The 19,937-nt window shown below is 46.4% G+C and overlaps 1 protein-coding gene and 1 long non-coding RNA gene across 4 annotated transcripts in view; one reads left to right on the top strand and one right to left on the bottom strand.

Moving 5' to 3' along the window:
• CHST11 (carbohydrate sulfotransferase 11) overlaps nucleotides 1–19,937 on the top strand; it is a 258,394-nt gene that overhangs the window by 135,201 nt on the left and 103,256 nt on the right. The window lies entirely within an intron of this gene.
• LOC147913743 (uncharacterized) lies at nucleotides 12,761–19,050 on the bottom strand. Its single transcript, XR_015556369.1, has 4 exons — nucleotides 18,961–19,050; nucleotides 13,795–13,907; nucleotides 13,506–13,560; nucleotides 12,761–12,829 (listed from the first exon to the last, which is right to left on the bottom strand). It is a non-coding gene; the product is annotated as an uncharacterized LOC147913743 (long non-coding RNA).

Here is a 19,937-nt window from a genome sequence, read left to right as displayed (position 1 = left end):
ACTGAAAAATCTTAAAAAAAAAATTTTTCTATTAAAGTGTCAGTGTTCTTGATCAAGTGGCACAAAGAGTTTATTTTATTGGTGGGTTTGTTCATTGTCTTATCAGAGAGCAGTATATAACCCTATGATTTTCTTGTTTGCTAAAAAGAAAAAAATTATTGGGATTCAGGCCTAGGTAATCTTGAAATAAGAGGAGCTAGGAGGAAGAGAGTCAATTGCAATTGATAATTGAGTCTCCTTCCCCAGGATTTTATGGTGTAACTCAATCAGAGGGAAGAAGTGATAAGTATTTTGTTAGGATAAGGCTTTGCCAAAAGCAGCCGCTGGCAAATTGCTGCCGCTTGTTATCTGATTAGTGCACACGGTGCAGTCTTTCTTGCGCCTAAGAAAACTTGCTTGTCTTTATCAGTTCAGTTGTTCAAATTTAACTTGCTAAAGAGCAATGTCCAAATTTGGTGCAAACCTTGGAAGGTGGTGGTGCTTATGATTTCAGGCTTTATACGGTGGGATCCTGGGAGATCCCACAGACCACAGACACCGGTTTTGGGGGCACCTTAATCAAGGCCACGGAAAAGGATCTGTTTGGGGACTAAAAGCCAAGCCAGCCTCAGAGGTGAACGTGTACACAGCAGGATCTGCTAAACCCAGGAGGGAACCAGAGCAGATATTTGTTCTTCCTTTCGGGTGCCTTCTTGCCGTTGACTCAGGGTCATTCACAACCCAAGGCCTGCAGTTTACTTGCCTCCTAAACTGTGGTAGGCAGAATGCCCCACAAAATATGTCCACATCCTAATCCCCAGAACCTGTGAATATGTTTCATTACATGGCAAGAGGGACTTCCGCAGATGTGATTAAGTTAAGGGTGTTAGATGGGAAGATTATCCTAGATTATCTGGGTGGGTCCACAGATTACCTGGGTGTAATCACAACAGTGATCAGAGAGTCAGAGTCAGGGATGGAGATGGGATGATGGAAGGAAGCAGAGGTCAGGGTGTGTGAGGATGGGGCCAGGGGCCGAGGAAGGCAGTGGCCTCTACTGCCAGAAGCTGAGAGAGGCACCTGCATGGATTCTTCCTTAAAGCCTCCAGAAGGAGCTGCCAACACCTTGACTCCAGGACCTGTGACCTCCAGGACTGTAAGAGAAGAAATCTGTGTTGTCTTAAGCCACTGGGTTTGTGGTGATTTGTTACATCAGCAACAGGAAACTAATACACGAGCTCCCAGATCCAGGGTCCGAGGGAGGCTTGGGAGATGCTGGGTCTGTAACGTCAGGAAAGGAGAATCTAGCAGCAGTCTGGTGCGTGTGAAAAGTGGGCATACTGATGATGATAATGGTGGTACTGCCTTCTTCAAAGACTGTTCAGAGCATCAAGTGAGGTGCTGTGAGCCAGCAACCCTGGTGGCTGAGGCACAGGCTCCTCGTGGCTCACACCTCCCCCCCCCACCCCCCCCGGGAATTGGCCAAGACCACAGAGCCCAAATCCTTATATTTGTAAGCATCTCTTTGACCACCATACACACCACCTGAAATTTACATCAGATCACAGTTTTGTTGATGAGTTCCTATGGCTGGGAGGTGCTACCACTGTGTTTAGTCAGTACATTAAAAAAAAAAGTAGTGAATACAATTTGGAGTTCAAGGTGTTATATGCGTCAGAATTTTCCTTCATGATTATATAATGCTTCCAGTGTTCTCAAAGTACCTTCAAGTAGGCGAGCTTCATTGAAATTCAATTCTATGAGCGTCTGCAGGGCAGGTATCATCTCCCAGGTTATAGATGCACAGAGAAGGAGGCTCAGGATACTGACTACCTCTCCAAAGGCAAACTCTTAGTAAATGACTGAGATGAGGCTAAACCTGAAAGTCTAGACTTGAGAGGGGAGTAGAGCCTGCTGGTTAAGAGCAAACAGCCCTGTCAGTCACTAGCTGGGTGACCTTAGGCAAGTTCCTTAACCTCTCTGTATCTCGGGTTCCTCCTCTGTCAGTGTGGTGATAATCATAGTACTTACCTCATAGGTTTGTGGTGAGGACTGCATGAAGATAAAGCAATAAAATGCTTAGAACAATGCCAGGCCAGTAGTAGGGTGTGTAACTGTGTGTCACCAGCAGCCACAACAACCATAGCCAGGGTCAGTTGACTCCTAGTTCAGTGCTCACTCCGGGATTGCCCACATGCTAAGAGCCAAAGCACCCCGAAGCCATCTTGTTGTGCTGGAGCATTCTAAAGTCCTAAAGTAAGTCGACGCCTTAAGCTCTAGACCAGAGGTCCACGAACGTTTTCTAGTTAGTAAAAATTTTAGGTCTCTGTTTCAACTACTCCACTCTGCCCTTGCAGTGTGAAAGCAGCCAGAGACAATATGTAAGTGGATGGACGTGGCTGCATTTGGTCCATGGGGGACCTCTGCTTTAGACAGCGCTGAGAGCCAGAAGCCCCGAGTTCAAGTCCCAGCCTCACCACCCTACAGGGGTGTTCTTGAGCAAGTCATGAAGGCTCCCAGGACTCAGGTCCTTCAGCTCTAAAAATGGGCATAACAGTGCCCTCTGGAGAGATGGTGAGACAGTGAGAGCTGTTTGTAAACTGTAGAGTACTGAGCCTCATTTGGTTATCAGTATTTTGTTGCTGGTGCACTGTCGTGGTCCAGGCCACCTGTGGTGGATAAAGCACACACGTGCCCTTGGTGTGAAGTGTTGGGTGCTGGCCGACCAGCTCTACTGTCTGCTGCCACGTGATGAAATCAGGAAAGGGTTATTTCATTTCAATTATGTTCATCTTATTTTGGGATATGAGAAAAGCGCAGCCTCTCAAGGCTTCCCTCTACTGCCGTGAGATGTTTCTCGTCAACAGTGCCTTTGGGTTAGCCTGAATTGATCTCCATTCTGGACATTGCAAATGAGCAAAATGACTGTGATGAATGGGAGCCCAGAGAAACACAACGCTCCTTCTCCCTGTCTCAGGCCGGAGAAGTGACACCTGGAGCCTTTATCGAGGGAAGATGGGTCGAAATGAATTGCTGGGCTGAATCGCAGAACAGCTGGTGAATAAAAGCATTGTGCTGAGCAATTTTGCACCTCATTAAGATGCACTCAGTTTTGGCTCCGTAGTAGGGGAATTGTCAGAGCAATTATGTGCAAACCTCCAATTTGAGGTTTGAAAGGGGGTCAGTGCATGATTGGCAGGAGAAGAAAAAGAAGGGAGATGGTTGGAAACAATAGGTAGTAAATGGCTGTTGCAGCAAGAAGACTGGGGCGTCGAGAGGCAGACACCTCAGATCACTCAAAACTAAGTGTGTGTGGTCTCAGAATCACAATCGGGCCACGTGGACAGTGCATTTGGTGCCCTTGATAGGCCTTTCTGGAATCAAAGTGGTTCACTCTGTAGAAAGTTGCATCTGTGGTGCTTGGGACATATTTGTCTAATGAATGAATGATTGGTGCTGGCCACGTGTGTGTCAAATAAGTGAATGAAGGAGGGAGGGTCATAAGGGTCACCTTGTCACCAAGCAGCTAAACAAAACCTTTTGAAACCACTGGAATAACCTTTTCCTAGCGATTCCCCAATGTTCCCCAATGTTCTGGAAAATTGGGTGGACTTCCAATGACATATGTCCTTCCACATGGGGGAGCCTGTCTCTGTGCTTGTCAAAGACCCCAGCGGTCATCCTTTTTCTCTCTGCTGTTAGACAAATAGGCAACTCACTAATTCTTTTTTATCAGAAAACAGCAAAATACCTGAACAATCTCTAAGGCTTCCACAGAACAGATGCCCTGGGAGCAGACCACGGGAACCTGGGACTCTGTGTCCGAGTGAGCGCTTCCAGATCTCATTTCTTTTTCTCTCTTCTTTTTCATCTCCAAATCTGCCTGGAAGACAGTAAAAGCTCATTAATTGGAACCCTGCTAATTTAGAATATGTAACATTTCCTGCAAGTTCATCATGAAGAAGGAATTTGTGAAGCAAATTAATAGTGTGAACCTAATTAGAAAAGACAAGTCTTGTAGAGCTGGGCGGTACCTGGAGATGATCCAGTCCTTTCCACTGGTGGCTTGTTGCTTTTCAGATGAAGAAATTGAGGCCCAGCGAGCGTACGGGCTCCTCCAGGCTCACACAGTGGGGCTGTTTACCCTCCCGAAGGACACCAGCCGAATTCACGGAGTATTGTTTGTTTGTGAAAGACACAGGCGCTTTCTTAGCTGTGGGTTCTTTTTACTATGTGGACTTGAAGTATTAAAAGTGCATTTTTTAAAAACCTATTCTGCATTTCAGGTTTTCCACTAATTATGAGTGGCCTGCTTCCCAAGTTAGTTGGAGCTATTTTGGTGAGGTTTTATAGTTATTTAATAAGAAAAGCTTTTTTAAAAACCTCATAAAACCTTCTGTACAATTCATTCGAACCAACACTCCCTCTTATAATTATGTCACTAACAACTTCTTTTTAAAAGAGCAGAACTTTTGTCTATTCATGTTAACCTTAAAAGCAGCATTCACCGAACCCTTGAGAAACAAGCAGTGTGATATTTTATAGGTTTGGGGCAGAGCAGATGAAATAATGCGTGTGAAAGAGTCCTGTACATTTGGAAGCCTATACAAATGCTTTGTTTTTTGTAATTGCCATCTCTGGCCAGGGCAGCCCCCAGAGAGTGGCCAAAATATATTTGTGGATGCGAATGCAGCATTTCCTTGGAGACTTCCCAGGGAATGGGCTGTTTTTCCACGGGACTTAAAAAAAAATAAATGAGATGCCTACTGATTAATTTAAGTCAAACTGTGACTTCCCCAAGGACTAGAATGTTCTCATCAGCACCTCAGCACGTCCTCTCTCTGGAGTCAGACCCATTACAGCACTAGACTGCAGTCAGCAGATTATTTAGTGGGTGCAGAGCACCAGCGAGGTGGACAAGGGTACAATATTTTCCTTAGTCTTGGGGCTTGAGGAATTCTCTGCCATAGCCATGGCCAACAAGAATGGGACACATCCAATATTTGGGGGGCATTTTTTTTTTTTTTTTGCTGAGGAAGATTAGCCCCCTGAGCTAACATCTGTGCCACTCTTCCTCTATTTTTTGTATGGGGATCACATCCACGGCATGACTGATGAGTGGTGTAGGTTTGTGCCTGGGATCTGAACCCATGAACCCAGGCCACTGAAACAAGAGTGCACCGAACGCAACCACTAGGCCATGGGCTGGGCCCCTTCGGGGGGATTTTTATTTTCTCCTTCCTTGGTATTTAATGCATCTTTAACTCCAATTTGGGATTGTGGAAGATTAAGCCTTATTCCCTTATTCATAAAGCCAATTCTGTACTTGGTACGATGATGGTGATGATGATGGTGATTATGATGATGGTATAGCAGTGGTGGTGGTAATAACAGCAGTAGTAATAGTAGTTATTCACATTCCTTGCACACTTACTCTGTACCAGTCACTGTTCTGGTGCTTTGCACACATTATTTGAATCATCACAACCCTATAAGGTAGAAACGCCATTTGACAGATGATGATGCCAAGGCTCAGAGAGGTTAATAACTCGCCTTAGGTCACAGAGCTTAGGCAAGTGACAGCAGTGGGAGGGAACCTGGCCATCTCATGCCCTTACCCCCTTCACTGCTGCCTGGCACAGTGCTCTAAGTCTCCATCTGCCAAGGCTCCTGAGAGTCCCAGGACATGTGCTCCTCCCATTATGGTGACTCAGAGAGCTGGGAGCAATGTGTGTCAAGGCCCCAGCATTTGCCATAGGGGACAAGGTCCCATTCTTCCTAGGTTTCCTTTAGGGGCCTTATCGCCAGCTTGACAAGTGCTGACAGGTGGCCCCTCACCTCGCAGAGCCCACTGACCACATGTGCCCAGACCGTCTCTTTAGGGTTCAGTTTTTTACATTCAAGAAAAGACAAAGGGCAAAAGATTTCTATTTTCAGTGCCAGGGTCACAGCATGAGCCGGTGAAGGCTTGTTGAGTTTGGAAGCAATTCCAGTTTCCTTCTCAGAAAGCAGTAATTTTGACGTTGGGCCAGTGATGCTCAGTGAAATATGTTTCCGTTGTCCAGGGTCATGTGGCATTGAATTCCTCTGGTGGAGGAGAGTCAACATCAGCGATAATGAGCAGCGTTATTTCCATTGAGCTGGCGCCTCCTTCCCTCTTCAGTCTCCTCTCGGGCCCCTCTTTCCCTTCCAGCCGTGCAGGACCTGGTTTAGTTCTTCTGCTGTGATTTCTTTTTCCTGCCCCTTGGCCTTTGCACATGCTGTTCCCTCTGCCTAGCAAGCTCTCCCCCTCCACACCTCTGTTTGATTGACTCCTGCTCAGCCACAGGCCAAGTGTTCCCTAGGGCCTGTTACATGTTCCCTTAGCGCCTTTTCTTCTAGTGCCTATTGTAATTATTTTATTATATTTTTGTTGTTTATTTAGTACCATCTTCCCCATTGGATGCTAAGGTCCATGCTGGCTGCCTCTGTGTCTGCTTTATGCCTAATGTAGTTCCTCAAACATGCTGGGTGCTGGGTAGATGGGGTGAGAATGGGGCGCCCCAAGCTTCGTCAGAGCTGAGTCTTCTGACCAATCTACTCAGTAACTCCTTTTCCACCACCCCGGATCCTGGGTCTAGAGTGGCAGTAGAACAGTGGTTGAGTGAGGACTCTACAGTCAGGCTGTCTGGTGTATATCCCAGCCTTGCCTCTTACTAGCTGTATTTGTTTCTATTGCTGTGTAACAAATGACCACAAACTTAGCAGTTTACGACAACACACATTTATTATCCACAGTTTCCATGGTTTAGGAGTCTGGGCAGGCTTAGCTGGGTCCTCCGCTCAGGGTCTCACCAGGCTGCAGTCTGGGCTACAGTCCCATGTGAGGCTCTGGTCTCCTCCAAGCTCTCGTGGTTATTGGCAGAATTCATTTCTTTTTAGCTTAGGCATCACAGCAGCTTGGTTCTTCCAGGCCAGCAGGAGAGTCTTTCTGAGTTCAGAGAAAGTGTAAGCCCTCTTGAAAATGCTTACCTGATTAGGTCAGGCCCATCCAGGATAAATTCCCTTTTAATTAACACACAGTCAACTGATTCAGGACCTTAATTACATCTGCAAAATCCCTTTGCCTTTAATGTAACATAATCACAGGAATGATATCCCATCATCTTCTCAGGTCCTGCCCACACTCAGGGGAGGGGATTATACGGGGCATGTATACCAGCGGGGCAGGAATCACAGGGACCATCTTAGAATTCTGACTACTACTCTAGCTGTGTAGCCTTGGGCAAGTTGCTTAACCTCTCTGTGCCACTTCTCCCTCATCTGTAAAGGAGGAATAATGGTAATACCCACTTCATAGGATTTGTTGTACAGATTAAGTGAGTTAATTTATGTTAAATGCTTAACACACTTCCTGGCAGGTGGTGAGTCCTCCATAAAGGTTCGCTGTTACAACCGTAAAGATGATGATAATCCCCCACCGGGCCAGTGGGAACCAGGTTTAGAAATACAATCCACGAACTGGCTGGAAAATGAAATCTGAGAAGCCAGGCTGAAGGGGAAAGAAGAGACAGGAGAGTATCAGGGAGCTTGGTAAATCTGCCCTTCTAAAAGGGAAGCCGACGGTTTCCACTCTGCAGGGCGACCATGGGCGAAGCAGATGGAAGGCTGTATCCAGTTACTAAAGCAAATTGGATGTAAGTGGGTGCACGTGCCCCCCATTTTAGTTCCTTTCATTAAAACATCTCTTCTCGAGGCAGAGTAATGTTCTCGTCTCTCCGGAAAGCTTAGAAATCCCTTACAGCAGGAATTTTAATCAAGATTGACGTCCCGAACATGGAGACATGAGGATCACTGGATATTTGGGCAACTTTTGTAAGCAGCTGCACCCCGAAATTTACGTCTGACTTAAAGGAAGGCTTCCTCCTGAAATAAGACCCCAGTTGGTTCACTTTAAAAGTTAGGGTCTCTCGTTACCCAGGAGAGACCGGCGATCACGTGAACCGGTGTTGGTGCAAGGTGGCTGGAAGGAGGCCCGCAGGGGAATTTGCGCCACAAGGCGTGCGTTTTGCTGGGGAGTGTTAAGAATCGATTAGTTGCTCAGTCTGGGATGCTGTTAACCAAATGTGGGAAGACGCAGCGGGGTGAGTCAAGGAAGCCTGTTCACGGAGGTGTGTTTATGAATCGCAGCTGGCAGGGAGAGACAGATGATGCAGCTTCTGTCTTTGAAGGGAGTCTCTGCGTTGAAATCCGTTTCAGTCTGGTCACCCAGGGCAAGTCGTTCACTCTGCTTTATCTCATCTTCTGCATCTGATGATTCAACTCAAGTAATTTCATTGATTGTGGTAGTGGACACCGTGGGCGCTCCGCCCAGATACCCCCACCCCGCATCCCTTTGTGGGTTCTGGGTGACCATCCTCTAGCTTCCGCGTGTTTCATTTCTAATGGCTGCACCTACGACTTGCCTTTGAGGCTGCATTTGGGCTATGGAGTTGCTTCCTCCCAGGCACAGAGATGGGCAAGAATCTAGGAGTTTACCGCTTCCTGGGCAGCCCTTAGTCCAGCTCTCTCGCCTCAAGTTTGGACAAACTTAGAGGAATAAAGTCACGCTCCCAAGCCCCCCATGGGATCAGGTTTAAGACTGGCATTAAGCCTGAAATTACATCCTTGCTGGGCATCTTCATTGCTCCCCTCCTTCTCCCAGGACCAGCTACATAATTTGCAGGGCCCCTTTAAAAAATATTATTAAGAATCTCAAGTTGGTGACAGCAAAGCATTACACCAAGCACGAGCCCTTTCTGATTGGCGGGCCCTGTGTGACTCCACGGGTCACACACCTGTGAGGCCAGCCCTGCCCACTCCCCCCACTTTCGTGGGAGAATCTTTATTGGGTCACTTGCATGTTGATTGTTGCCTAGTGCTCTGCTCTGGATGGATTCTAAGATGAATACGGCACCAAGCCTTCCCTGAGGAGCCGAGGGAAGACAGATGAAGGCACAAATCATTGTATCACACATCAGACCATGAGGCAAAGCCGGGTCCTGGAGGTACCCACGGCGAACAGTGTGGGGAGGAAAATGCTGTCTGGGAGCGTGTGAGGGCTGCTGGGTTCCAGGCCAGGGTTCTTTCTTCTGCTCTGGGAACTTGGTGTGTGCCCCAAACACTGGGCAGATAGAATTGGGGTTGATGATGTGGGAAAGGGGATGGGAGATGATTTCAAAAAAGAAGCACAGCATGAGCAAAGGTGCAGAGGTGGGACTTCTGTTTTTTTAGCAGTTGCCTACTGTGGTCAGTGCAGAAGATCTGAATTTAAAACAATCAAGTTGCTCACAAGATACGCTTACAACCAGCTCAGGTTGAATTCTGTGTAAGGGAAGTGTGGGGTTGAAGGGGGCGAGAGGAAGTGCTAGGTATAAGAGAGGGAGTCTGGTCTTCCAAGAATTTACCACTAGGTGTTAGGAGTCCTAGAGCGTCACATCAAAGAAAAGAGTCTCTAATTGTGGAATTTCAGATATTGACAAGCCACTGGGGTTGGTTTTTTTGGGGGGAGGAGGAAACTCCAGAAACCACTCCATGTAATTGATTCCCTAGTCCACTCAATTTGGTCCCCTGGTCTTAGCCCATGAGTTTGCTCAGATGACGTTAAATCCTCTTCCAGCTTTGCTGGACTCTTATCTGAAATGACCCAGGGTCCTTCAGTCGCTGCATCCTGACCTGGGCTGGTGACAGTGCTCTGCAGACAGCACCCGCTCTTCCTTGCTCCCCTCCAGGGAGCGCCCCACTGGCTTCCCAGAACCCTGAAGCAATCGTCCACGTTAAGGTGCCTCCCTCAAAGCCGGGAAATGTAGTTGCTGGCTGTGGTCCTCCCTGTGAGGGTGTAGAAACGCCCGTGGTTCTGTGGGGCCCTGGGGAACTCTTTTCTTTATCTCAGGCTGAGGCCGCCCCTCGTTTTTCACAGTGTGTGGACAGGCCGGGAGGCTGACAGCTCTTCCGTCCAGGAATAAGTACAGAAACGCCCTCAGAGCCCCTGGGCTGTGCCAGGAAGCAGGGGGAGGGACGTTCTTCCGTTTTATGTTGTGCTGTCTTTCTAAGGCTTGAAATATTTAGGGGCTCCCGAGGTCAATGTGAGCACCAGCTGCTCATGGCTCATAATTCTTCCTTGACAGGTATCCCACTAATTCGTGATTTCTTCACTGCCTTCTATTAAGCAATTAAAAGAAGGCACACGTTATTCTATGAATATACACAATCAGATGATTTTTTAATTACTTAGTGGTGTTGGAAGGGGAAAGAGAACAGTGAGAGGAAGAGGCTCACATTTTCTTCCCTCCCTCTATTGTCTTAATTTGGATTTTGGGGGTGGGCTAGGGGGTCAGGCTTCAAATGCATCCTTGAGTGTGGCTCTGCACGATCGGGCCCCTGCCTACCTCTGGTCACATCTCAAAGCCCTTTTCCCAGGGAGGCTTCTTCTGTTCTTCTGAAACTTCCAGCCCCTCCTCCCACCTTGCTGGTCCCTCTGCTTGTAGCATCCTCCGCAGTCTCAGATCCGTGTAACGTGGCTCCCTCAGGAAAGCCTTCCCTGGTGTCCCCAGCTAGCTTAGTCCCCTCATCACGTGCTCTCACCACACCTTTGCTTTTCCTTTATAGCACTTCATTCATTCCACAAATATTTATTGAGCATCTCCTATGCGGCAGGCTCTGTTCTAGGCACTTGTGACATATTGGTGAACACAACAGACAGAAATCTTTGTCCTCATTGTATTCTACATTCATTGAGATAGTGATGATGAATAATTATTCGGTGATTAGTTTATTGCCATGTCTTCCCCACTAGCCTGGAAGTTCCATGAGGATAGCCGTATCTGTCTTGTTGACCACAGTCTCCATACTGCCAAGTACCGTGAATTCCTGGTGCATGTGTAGTAGGCGCACAGTGGGTTCTCCAGGAATGAAAGGCAGCTTGAGGTCTGATGGCCGCCATTTGATCATCTAGGCTCTCCGAGGTGGCGGTGTCTTCCTTTGGAGTCCAGATATTGTCCTGTGTAATTAGCTTCTTGGACTGGATTACAGCCCCTGAGAGGGAATATGAGGGGAGAGGAGTCCACTCAGCCACAGTCTCCCAGAACCTGGGGGTCTCCTCTGGGGACCGGAGGATGCTCGTCGTCCATCCTCCTCTGCAATATGCCCCACAAATCTCTCCTCTGTTCTGCTTCTGTGCATTTTTACTCCTACAAGTTCGTGGGGTCATTTTATTTTGTGTCAAATATATATTTGCTGGGTCGCTGTGACAGGCTCTTTTCTTGCCCCGAGGCCACCTCATTCGGGTGCCAAGAGCAGTCTCCCTTGTGTTTTGGGATTGGTTGGGCAATGCCTGTTTCCCCACCTTTGTTTTTAACCCAGGCCTGGCTGCTTCCTTCTCATTTGTCTTGAGATCACATATTAATCTCCTAAAAACCCCAGACCCTCAGCTGAAAAACAGATCATTGTGCTCAACAAGATGCATTCGCTCCATGTATCTCATAGGGTTGTGCATTTGATCACTCATTCATTTACTCATTCATTTGTACAGTGAGGGAAGGAAGGAGGCAGGGAGGCAGCAGGGCCAGGACCCAGAGGGAGGCAAGCAAGGCTCCTGGGTTGCCAAGTGTAAGGCAACTTCACTGTCAGGGCCGCAGGGCCAGTGCAGTCAGCAGTCCTGGTCCTGGGAGGGAGGGAGAGAAGGAAGGGCGTGCAGTATGAATGGAGGCATGAAGACCTTTCTCTTCAGAGCAAAAATGGAAGTGAAGACTTGCCCTGTCTCTATGGCCAACTCCACCCCCTTTTAAATTTCATTCATCACAAAAGCCTTTCTTTTTTTTTTACATTTTATTTATTTATTTATTTTTCCCCCAAAGCCCCAGTAGATAGTTGTATGTCATAGCTGCACATCCTTCTAGTTGCTGTATGTGGGACGCAGCCTCAGCATGGCCAGAGAAGCGGTGTGTTGGTGCGCGCCCAGGATCCGAACTCTGGGCCGCCAGCAGTGGAGCACACGCACTTAACCGCTAAGCCACCGGGCTGGCCCACAAAAGCCTTTCATTGGGTGATAACTGACCTCCAGACGGGAGGCCAGCATGCGAACGCATCCACATCTTGGGTCCTCCATGCAGCCTTTCCTGACCCCCCACCATGGCCGTGCTTTGTATGTCGCACAAGCCTGTGAAGGACGATGTGGAGAGGGGAGAGAGGGCCAGAATCGCCACACTGTCAGGACTAAAAAGTACATTTTTATACTTAATGATCCTTTAAAGGCCCCTGCCATTGCAAATACGACCTGGTGACCTGGTGGCACGTGTCCAAGGCTCCTAGTCTTTTAATATATGCCTAGACTCTTGAAAGGATGGTAATTGCGAGTTGTCTTACAAGCAGTCATCTCATCACGGGGGGATCAGGGAGAGAGTTCAGGAGGCGAACAGCAGCACGGACACCTGGCAAATCCACTTCAGCTGGATAATGTCTTTGAACGAGACGAGAAATGACTGCGTTGACGGCTCTGAGGTTCGGAGACACGTGGTGGGTTGACATAGCCGTAGGACACGTCGACGGCCACATCTGCTGTCACAGATCTCAGCTGAGTTTATGCATCCGCATTTCTCACTTCTAATGGGGGAGGAGCTGATCAGTGTTGGTTTCATCTGAAGACGTGAGTGAGGGAGCCGGTTGGTTGCGAATGTGGGGCGGTGTGGCTTGGTAACGGAGCAGTGGAGAAGCAGCTGCTGATATCAAGTCGTCTTTGTGTTCAGCAGCTCCCAGGCCAACACGTGACACAGCCTGAATGAACAGCATTCTCGTTCTGCTCGGCCTGTGTGGTTTTCATTCTAGGCAGGATGGGCTGGATCAAGTACAATTTTATAACAATAACAATCATGTAGCTAATACTTACTGAGTGTGTATGATGTGCCAAGAGCTTTACACGACGTTCTACTATGGATTGCGACCACGATCATCCCCATTTTACAGATGTGGTAACTGAGGTCCAGGGAGCTTGGTGACTGACTGATGCAGGCTTGGACAGTGGGCAGTGGTGGAGTTGGGATCCACGTTGGCCATCCCATATCCTCACTTCTATGTTATTCACTGTTCTCGGGGATCCTGCCCCACTTCTCCACCCCATCCTACCACCTTCTACTTTGGCCAGACTGAGTTACTCTCGGACTCGAAGAAACACCATGGGCCACCCCTTGCTTTACAGAGGAGGGCATTGGAGGCCTGGAGAGGGGAGGCTGAACCAGAGAAATATCCCAGGTCTCGACCCTTTGTGCAATTCTGTACGTTTGTTTTCTGTGTTTTCTCTGCCAGCCTGAGGTGCTCGTCTAAAAGTCCTTGGCTTTTAGGCATGCTTCAGTACCCTCCATCTCTGTAACACCTTTCACGGCCAGTTCAGGTAAAAAGGCAAGAAGGAGCACCCTCTTTCCTTCTCCAACTCTTAGTTTTTGTGCCATTTACTTATTTAGTGGCATTGTATAGTGTTGAACGAGTCTGATGTGAATCTTGGCTCTGCCACTTACCAGCTGTGTGATCTTGGGCAAGTCACTTAACCTCTCTGTGCCTCAGTTTCTTCATCTGTAAAATGATGATGATGTTAGCAGCAGGCGTGGAGTGAGGGTCAACCACATGTCCCAACCTCAACTACTGCCCTCCCTAACAGAGGTGGGATGGGAAAGAGAACCCAACTGGTGCTCGAATCGCCAGCACCCACCACTCTCATGATAAAAGGAATACTCAGGGATTAGGGTTTGGGGTGAGTAGGAGTATGGTGCAAAGTTGGGGTTGGGGTAACACAGAAAACCGGCTTACACGTTGCCTAGGAATCCCCTTCGATTGGCCTGGTCATTTTGAAGAGCAAGAGCTGTGGGACGTTTGTCTTCAGCTCCTTTCCTGTGTTGCTTTGGTGGAAATCTCCAGTGAATCTGTGAGGGAAGACGGGTCCAGGTCGTGCAATTCCTTTTATTGGCCGTAACTTTAGTTTCTTTAGTTTTTAGACACCCCCCCATCCCCGCCCCACCGCCTTCCTAAAACCAGAAAAGTACCAGCCGTCTTCAAAGAGGGGTGGCTTGGAGTTTAACAAATCCCAAATACCAACGGCAGGCACGCAGCCAGAGCGCTGTGCACGTGCCTTTTCTCCTGGCACTCCAGCTGAGAGTCTCTTTTCTAGAAATGTCAGTTTGGGAGTGAGAAGCTTGAAAATGTCACTGTAAAGTGCATTTCCTGGTCTTGTTGCTCTGGATGCTCCTTGGCTTGGTGACTTTTGGGGACTGGGGTTCTCAGTGTTACATCTGGCTTCCCATGACCTTTGTTAGAGTTTTATGCCATCCTAGAGTCAACGGGACATGTGGCAGTAACTTCTGACTAATGTGCTTTGAAATACAGGTTTGCAGTCACATAGCCCATGCTGCCATTTTTGGTTTCAGTTGGCATGGTTTGGACTGTAATAGGACATACTTGTATGTTATAGGTTGAAGACGAAGATGACAAAATATTTTAAAACAGCTGGTCACAGCACAAAGATTGTACATGAATGTTCACAGGATTATTCATAATGGCCTCAAACTGGACACAACTCAACTGTCCACAAACTTGTGAATGGATACATAAAATGTGGTATATCCGTACAATGGAGTACTACTCAGCCATAAAAAGGACAACTAGTGATACAGGCAACAATAAGGAGGAATCTCAACAGTATGCTCGGTGAAGGAAGCCAGACTCCAAAGACTACAAACTGTCTAATTCCATTTATATGAAATTCTAGAAAAGGCAAAGCTATAGTGATAACAGATCAGTCATTGCCTGGGACTGGGGTGGGGTGAGGATTGACTGCATGGGGCATGAGGGAACTTTCTGCGGGTGATGGAAGGATTTTAAAATTTGGATGTGGTAGTTGTAGTTATTAGTGTAATTTACATTTACTGAAATTCATCAAACTGTGTCCTTAAAATAGGTAATTTATTGTACATAAATTATACCTCAATAAATTGGTAAAAATTGTTTTAAATGACAAAAAATATAGCTAGACATGAACAACATGACGAAAACAATTGGGCAAAGGACACACCAAGGCAATTCAGGAGAGAATACAAATGTCAATGAAAACATGAAGATGCCCAACCTCACTAATAATGTTTTTAAAAGGGAAGTTAAAGAATGAATCTAGACACAGACCTTACCCTTTTCACAAAAATTAACTAAAAATGGATCATAGAACTAAATGTTAAATGTGAAACTATAGACGATAACTCCTAGGAGAGAACGTTGGAGAAAATCTAGGTGACCTTGGGTTTGATGATGATTTTTTTGATACAACACCAAAAGCACAATCCATGAAAGAAAAAATTGATAAGTTGGACTTCACTAAAATTGAAAATTTCTGCTCTTCAAAAGACACTGTTCAGAGAATGAAAAGACAAGGCACAGACTGGGAGAAAATATTTGCAAAACACATAATCTGATAAAGGACTGTTATCCAAAATACACAGAGAATTCTTAAACTTCAATGATAAGAATACAACTCAGTTAAAAATGGACCAAAGACATTAACAGATACCTTACCAAAAAAGATACACAGATGGCAAATAAGCACATGAAAAGATGCTCAACATGATGACATGAGAGAATTGCAAGTTAAAACAATAATAAGATACCACTACACACCTATTAGAATGGCTAAAATCTAAAACACTGACACCACCAAATGCTGATGAGGATGTGGAGCAAAAGGAACTCTTCATTCACTGCTGGTGGGAATGCAAAATGGTACAGCCACTTTGGAAGACAGTTTGGCAGTTTCTTACAAAGCCGAACATACTCTTCTCATATGATCCAGCGATCACCCTCCTAAGTATCTACCCAAGTGAGCTGAAAACTTATGTCCATACAGAAACCTGCACATGGATGTTTATGGCAGCTTTATTCATAATTGCCAAAACTTGGAAGCAGCCAAGAGATATTTCAGTAGGTGAATGGATGAATAAACTGTAGTACATCCATACAATGGTATATTATTTAGCACTGAAAAGTAATGAGCTATGAAGTCATGAAAAGACATGGAGGAACCTTAAATGCATATTACTAAGGCTACATACTGTATGATTCCAACTATATGACATTCTGGAAAAGGCAAAACTATGGAGATGGTAAAATGATCAATGGTTATCAGGGGTTACCAGGAGGGAGCGATGAATAGGCAAAACACAGGGGATTATAAGGGCAGTGAAACTGTTCTGTATGGTATTGTAATGGTGGATACATGTCATTACACAAAGAGTAAACCCTAATGTAAACTACAAACATTAGTTAATAATAATGTATGGATATTAGCTCATCAGTTGTAACAAATGCACCACACCACTGAAAGATGTTAATAATCGGAAAAACTGGGGGTGAGGGGTGATGGGTAAATGAGAACTTGCTGTATTTTCCACTCAATTTTTCTGTAAATTTAAAACTGCTAAAAAAAAGAAAGCCTATTAACTTAATTAAAAAACAAGCAAAGCAGTGGGCTGACCCACACTCACCTTCATACTGTCAGAAATGAACAGGAGGATGGATGGTCCCCAGTGCTGGCTGGGGCACTCAACCTCTGGAGCGCATTTTAGCAATGGGTAAGGAAAAGAAAAGTATGTAATCCCCTGATCTGGCAATTTCACTTCTAGGAATTTATCCTAAAGCAGTGATTCTCAACCAGGGGACGTTTTTTGCCCTACTCTCCCAGGGGGACATTTGGCAGTGCCTGGAGACATTTGTGGTTGTCACGATTGGGGAGCTCCTACTGGCATCTACTGAGCAGAGGCCAGGGATGCTGCTACACATCCTACAATGCACAGGACAGCCCCCCACAACAGAGAATTATCCAATCCTACATATCATTAGGGCTGCTGCTGAGAAACTCAACTGGGAGAATGTGCAGGGACATAGATATTCATCTCAGTGTTATTTGTAGTAGTGAAAAATTAGAAATAACCAAAATATCATTCAGCAGAGATTAGTTAAATAAAGGACGGTATATCTATACTGTGGAATCCTGTGCCACCTTTAGAACGGCAGTACAGAGCTATGATTGGGTTTTTTTTTTTTGGTGAGGAAGATTGGGCCTGAGCTAACATCTGTTGCCAATCTTCCTCTTTTTGCTTGAGGAAGATTGTCCCTAAGCTAACATCTGTGCCCATCTTGCTCTATTTTGTTTGTGGGCCGCCACCACAGCATGGCTTGATGAGCGATGCGTAGGTCCATGCCCGTGATCCAAGCCCGCGAACCCTGGGCTACTATACTAAGGCAGAGCAAGCAAACCTAACTGCTATGCCACCGGGCCGGCCCCAGAGCTATGATTTTTAATGTGAAAAAATGTTCTTGAGACATTGTAAATGAGAAAAGATTACAAAGCAACATGTGTAGAATAATTATCATTGTGTAGACAGAGTGTCTATGCATTTCTTAAAACATTTGGGAAGATACCTAACAAAATCTCAAGCCTGTGTCTAGGTGGTTGGAATATGGGTGATTTTTACCTTTTAAAATTATTTTTGATACTTAGAATTTCTTTTACAATGAACATTTCTTACTTTTCTAATTACAATATTAAAACAAAAATACATTTTTTGAAGTTAAGGAATTATGGAACTGGATATGTAGTCAAGTAAAGATTACTGGGGTTTTAAGGTTTATTTTTAACTACTACTTACATTCAAAAGTACAAGCATACCTCGTTTTACTGCACCTCGCTTCACAGATATCGCATTTTTTACAAGACCCTCTGCCAGCAAAAAGATTCCCACTCGCTGAAGGCTCAGATGATGGTGTGCATTTTTTAGCAATAAAGTATTTTTTAATTAAGATACATACATTGTTTTATTGGACATAATGCTATTGCACACTTAATAGACTACAGTATAGGGTAAACATAACTTTTATATGCACTGGGAAACCAAAAATTTGTGTGAATCTCTTGATTGTGATATTCGCTTTATTGCGGTGGTCTGGAACCAAACCCACAATATCTCTGAGGTGTGTGCCTGTATTTTAAGGAATTGACTCCCACAGCAGTTAAGGGCCCACTACCTGCCAAGTTTCAATACATCTCATTTACTTCTCAAAAAATCCTGTTGAGGTGTTGCTTTTCACTACCCGTTTTATAAATAAAGAAGCAAAAACTCAGAGGGTTACCAGAGTCGATAGCAGCGATGGGATTACTCCTCGTGGTTTCCAAATCCTGGTCTCATACTTTCCTGCTGTACTATACCACAGTAGGGCTTATTTGCCACAGTGCGCGGTGACATGCTGATGTGGGATCCTTAGTAACAAGTCAGATTTTCTTCCATACGCTCTTTTAAAGAACCCTAACGTGTTTAGGAAATTTCCATTTTGACAGTTTAGAGAACGTTCAGAGAATTTCTGTTCATACACACAAAAAAGTTTTCATTACTATTTTTCTGTTTGTTGGTTAATGGCACTTGGAGAGCTTTTTCTTATCTAGAAAATTCTTTTGTCTGGAATAGCTCATTCTAGATCAAGAATGGAAATGGCAGTTGTACCCAAGAGTCTGATCGGAATCTCTTGAACGTGTTTACTGGCTCCCATAAAGCAAAGACTCCACTGTTTGAACCCAGGGCGAGAAGGGCACACGTAAGAACATTTCTTGGCTGTCTTATCATCATCATCAGTCATACTTGATTCCTCTGGTACTGAGAAGAAGCAATTTCAATTTCCTTATTTTCCCTGGAGGTTAGGGGTGCACTTAGCAAGGAAAGGGACCCCTTAGGTGCCCTCAGCTGTGCCATCTGCTACTGGAGGCTGGTTTTCTTGGTGGGTTTCTCCAGGGGGCTGTCTGGCATGATCTGGAGTGACTCATGGAATGGGGAACCACTTCATTTCTAGAGCGAGAGCCTTCTGCTCGCTAATCACAGTCCTTCCTTCCTTCTGCTTAGAGGCTGATGGGAAGGTATCCTACAGCCTCTGCCCGACACTCACCCAGAGCCCACACTGCTGCGTCTGTCCAGGGAAGTTTCCAGACGTCCCCAGATGGCTCCTCCCCACCTTTCACGCACCCGGGCAGGCTCCCGCGTCCTCTTGCTGCATGTCACCTCAGATTGCCTTTTGACTCTCCATCCCTTAAAATTACACGCAATGGCCTACCCCCCACCCCCACCGGTGTCTTTCCTCAGTCACTGTTAGGTGGTTCCGTCCTTCATCAAGGCCAGATTTTACTTCCTGCCTCCAGTGACTAACGTGTGGCCAGTCTTCTACCAGAATGCAGAGTGACTTCGCATGTTGCCAGAAGGCACAGCTGTGCTCCCTGCAGCTGGCGTGGTGCTGCCCGGGCATCCCCACAAGCCAGTCTGTCCTCCTTCCTGAGGGGTTTTCCTGCTTCATGTTTTAAAGGCCTCGGGAGCAGCATCGGGGCACAGAGGAAGGGGCCGGGACTTGGAGTCTGGGTTTGAGGCCTGGACCTGCCATTTGCAGCAAGCAGTGTGACTTGGGCTTTTAAACTCCTGCCGGGGTCGTTCTGTCTCAGACAGGTGGCAGGACTGGCCAGGATAGGTAGGGGAAGAATATCAGGACCCTGCCTACTCAGGTCTGTCCCTTGAAAGTGGAGTTGAGGCCAGACCCCCCAGGCACGTGAGTCTGAGAGACAGTCTGAGGTCAGAGCTGCAGGAGTTGCTGCAGAGACTGGCCCTGGGTGCTGGGCTAGGCGTAGCTTATCTGCATGAATACCCGAGGACAGATCCACGGAAGCAGGGCTCACCATCCTTTTAAATGAATCACAATAGTTTCTGTGGTAGGAGTGCGCTCCTCTGTGCCAGGTACTTGCAATAAACCTCTGAGGCAGATACTGTGATTCTCATCCCCATCATATAGGTGAGGAAACCGAGGCTCAGAGAGGTTAAGGAATGTGCCCAGCACAGAGCCAGGGGTCGGGCCAAGACTGGAGCTCAGGCCTCCTCGCT

This window comes from Ceratotherium simum, chromosome 25 (assembly GCF_057802395.1).
Source record: "Ceratotherium simum simum isolate JZ-2026a chromosome 25, ASM5780239v1, whole genome shotgun sequence".
In the NCBI taxonomy this organism is placed as follows: domain Eukaryota; kingdom Metazoa; phylum Chordata; class Mammalia; order Perissodactyla; family Rhinocerotidae; genus Ceratotherium; species Ceratotherium simum.
This window is presented reverse-complemented; position numbering and strand designations above follow the sequence as displayed.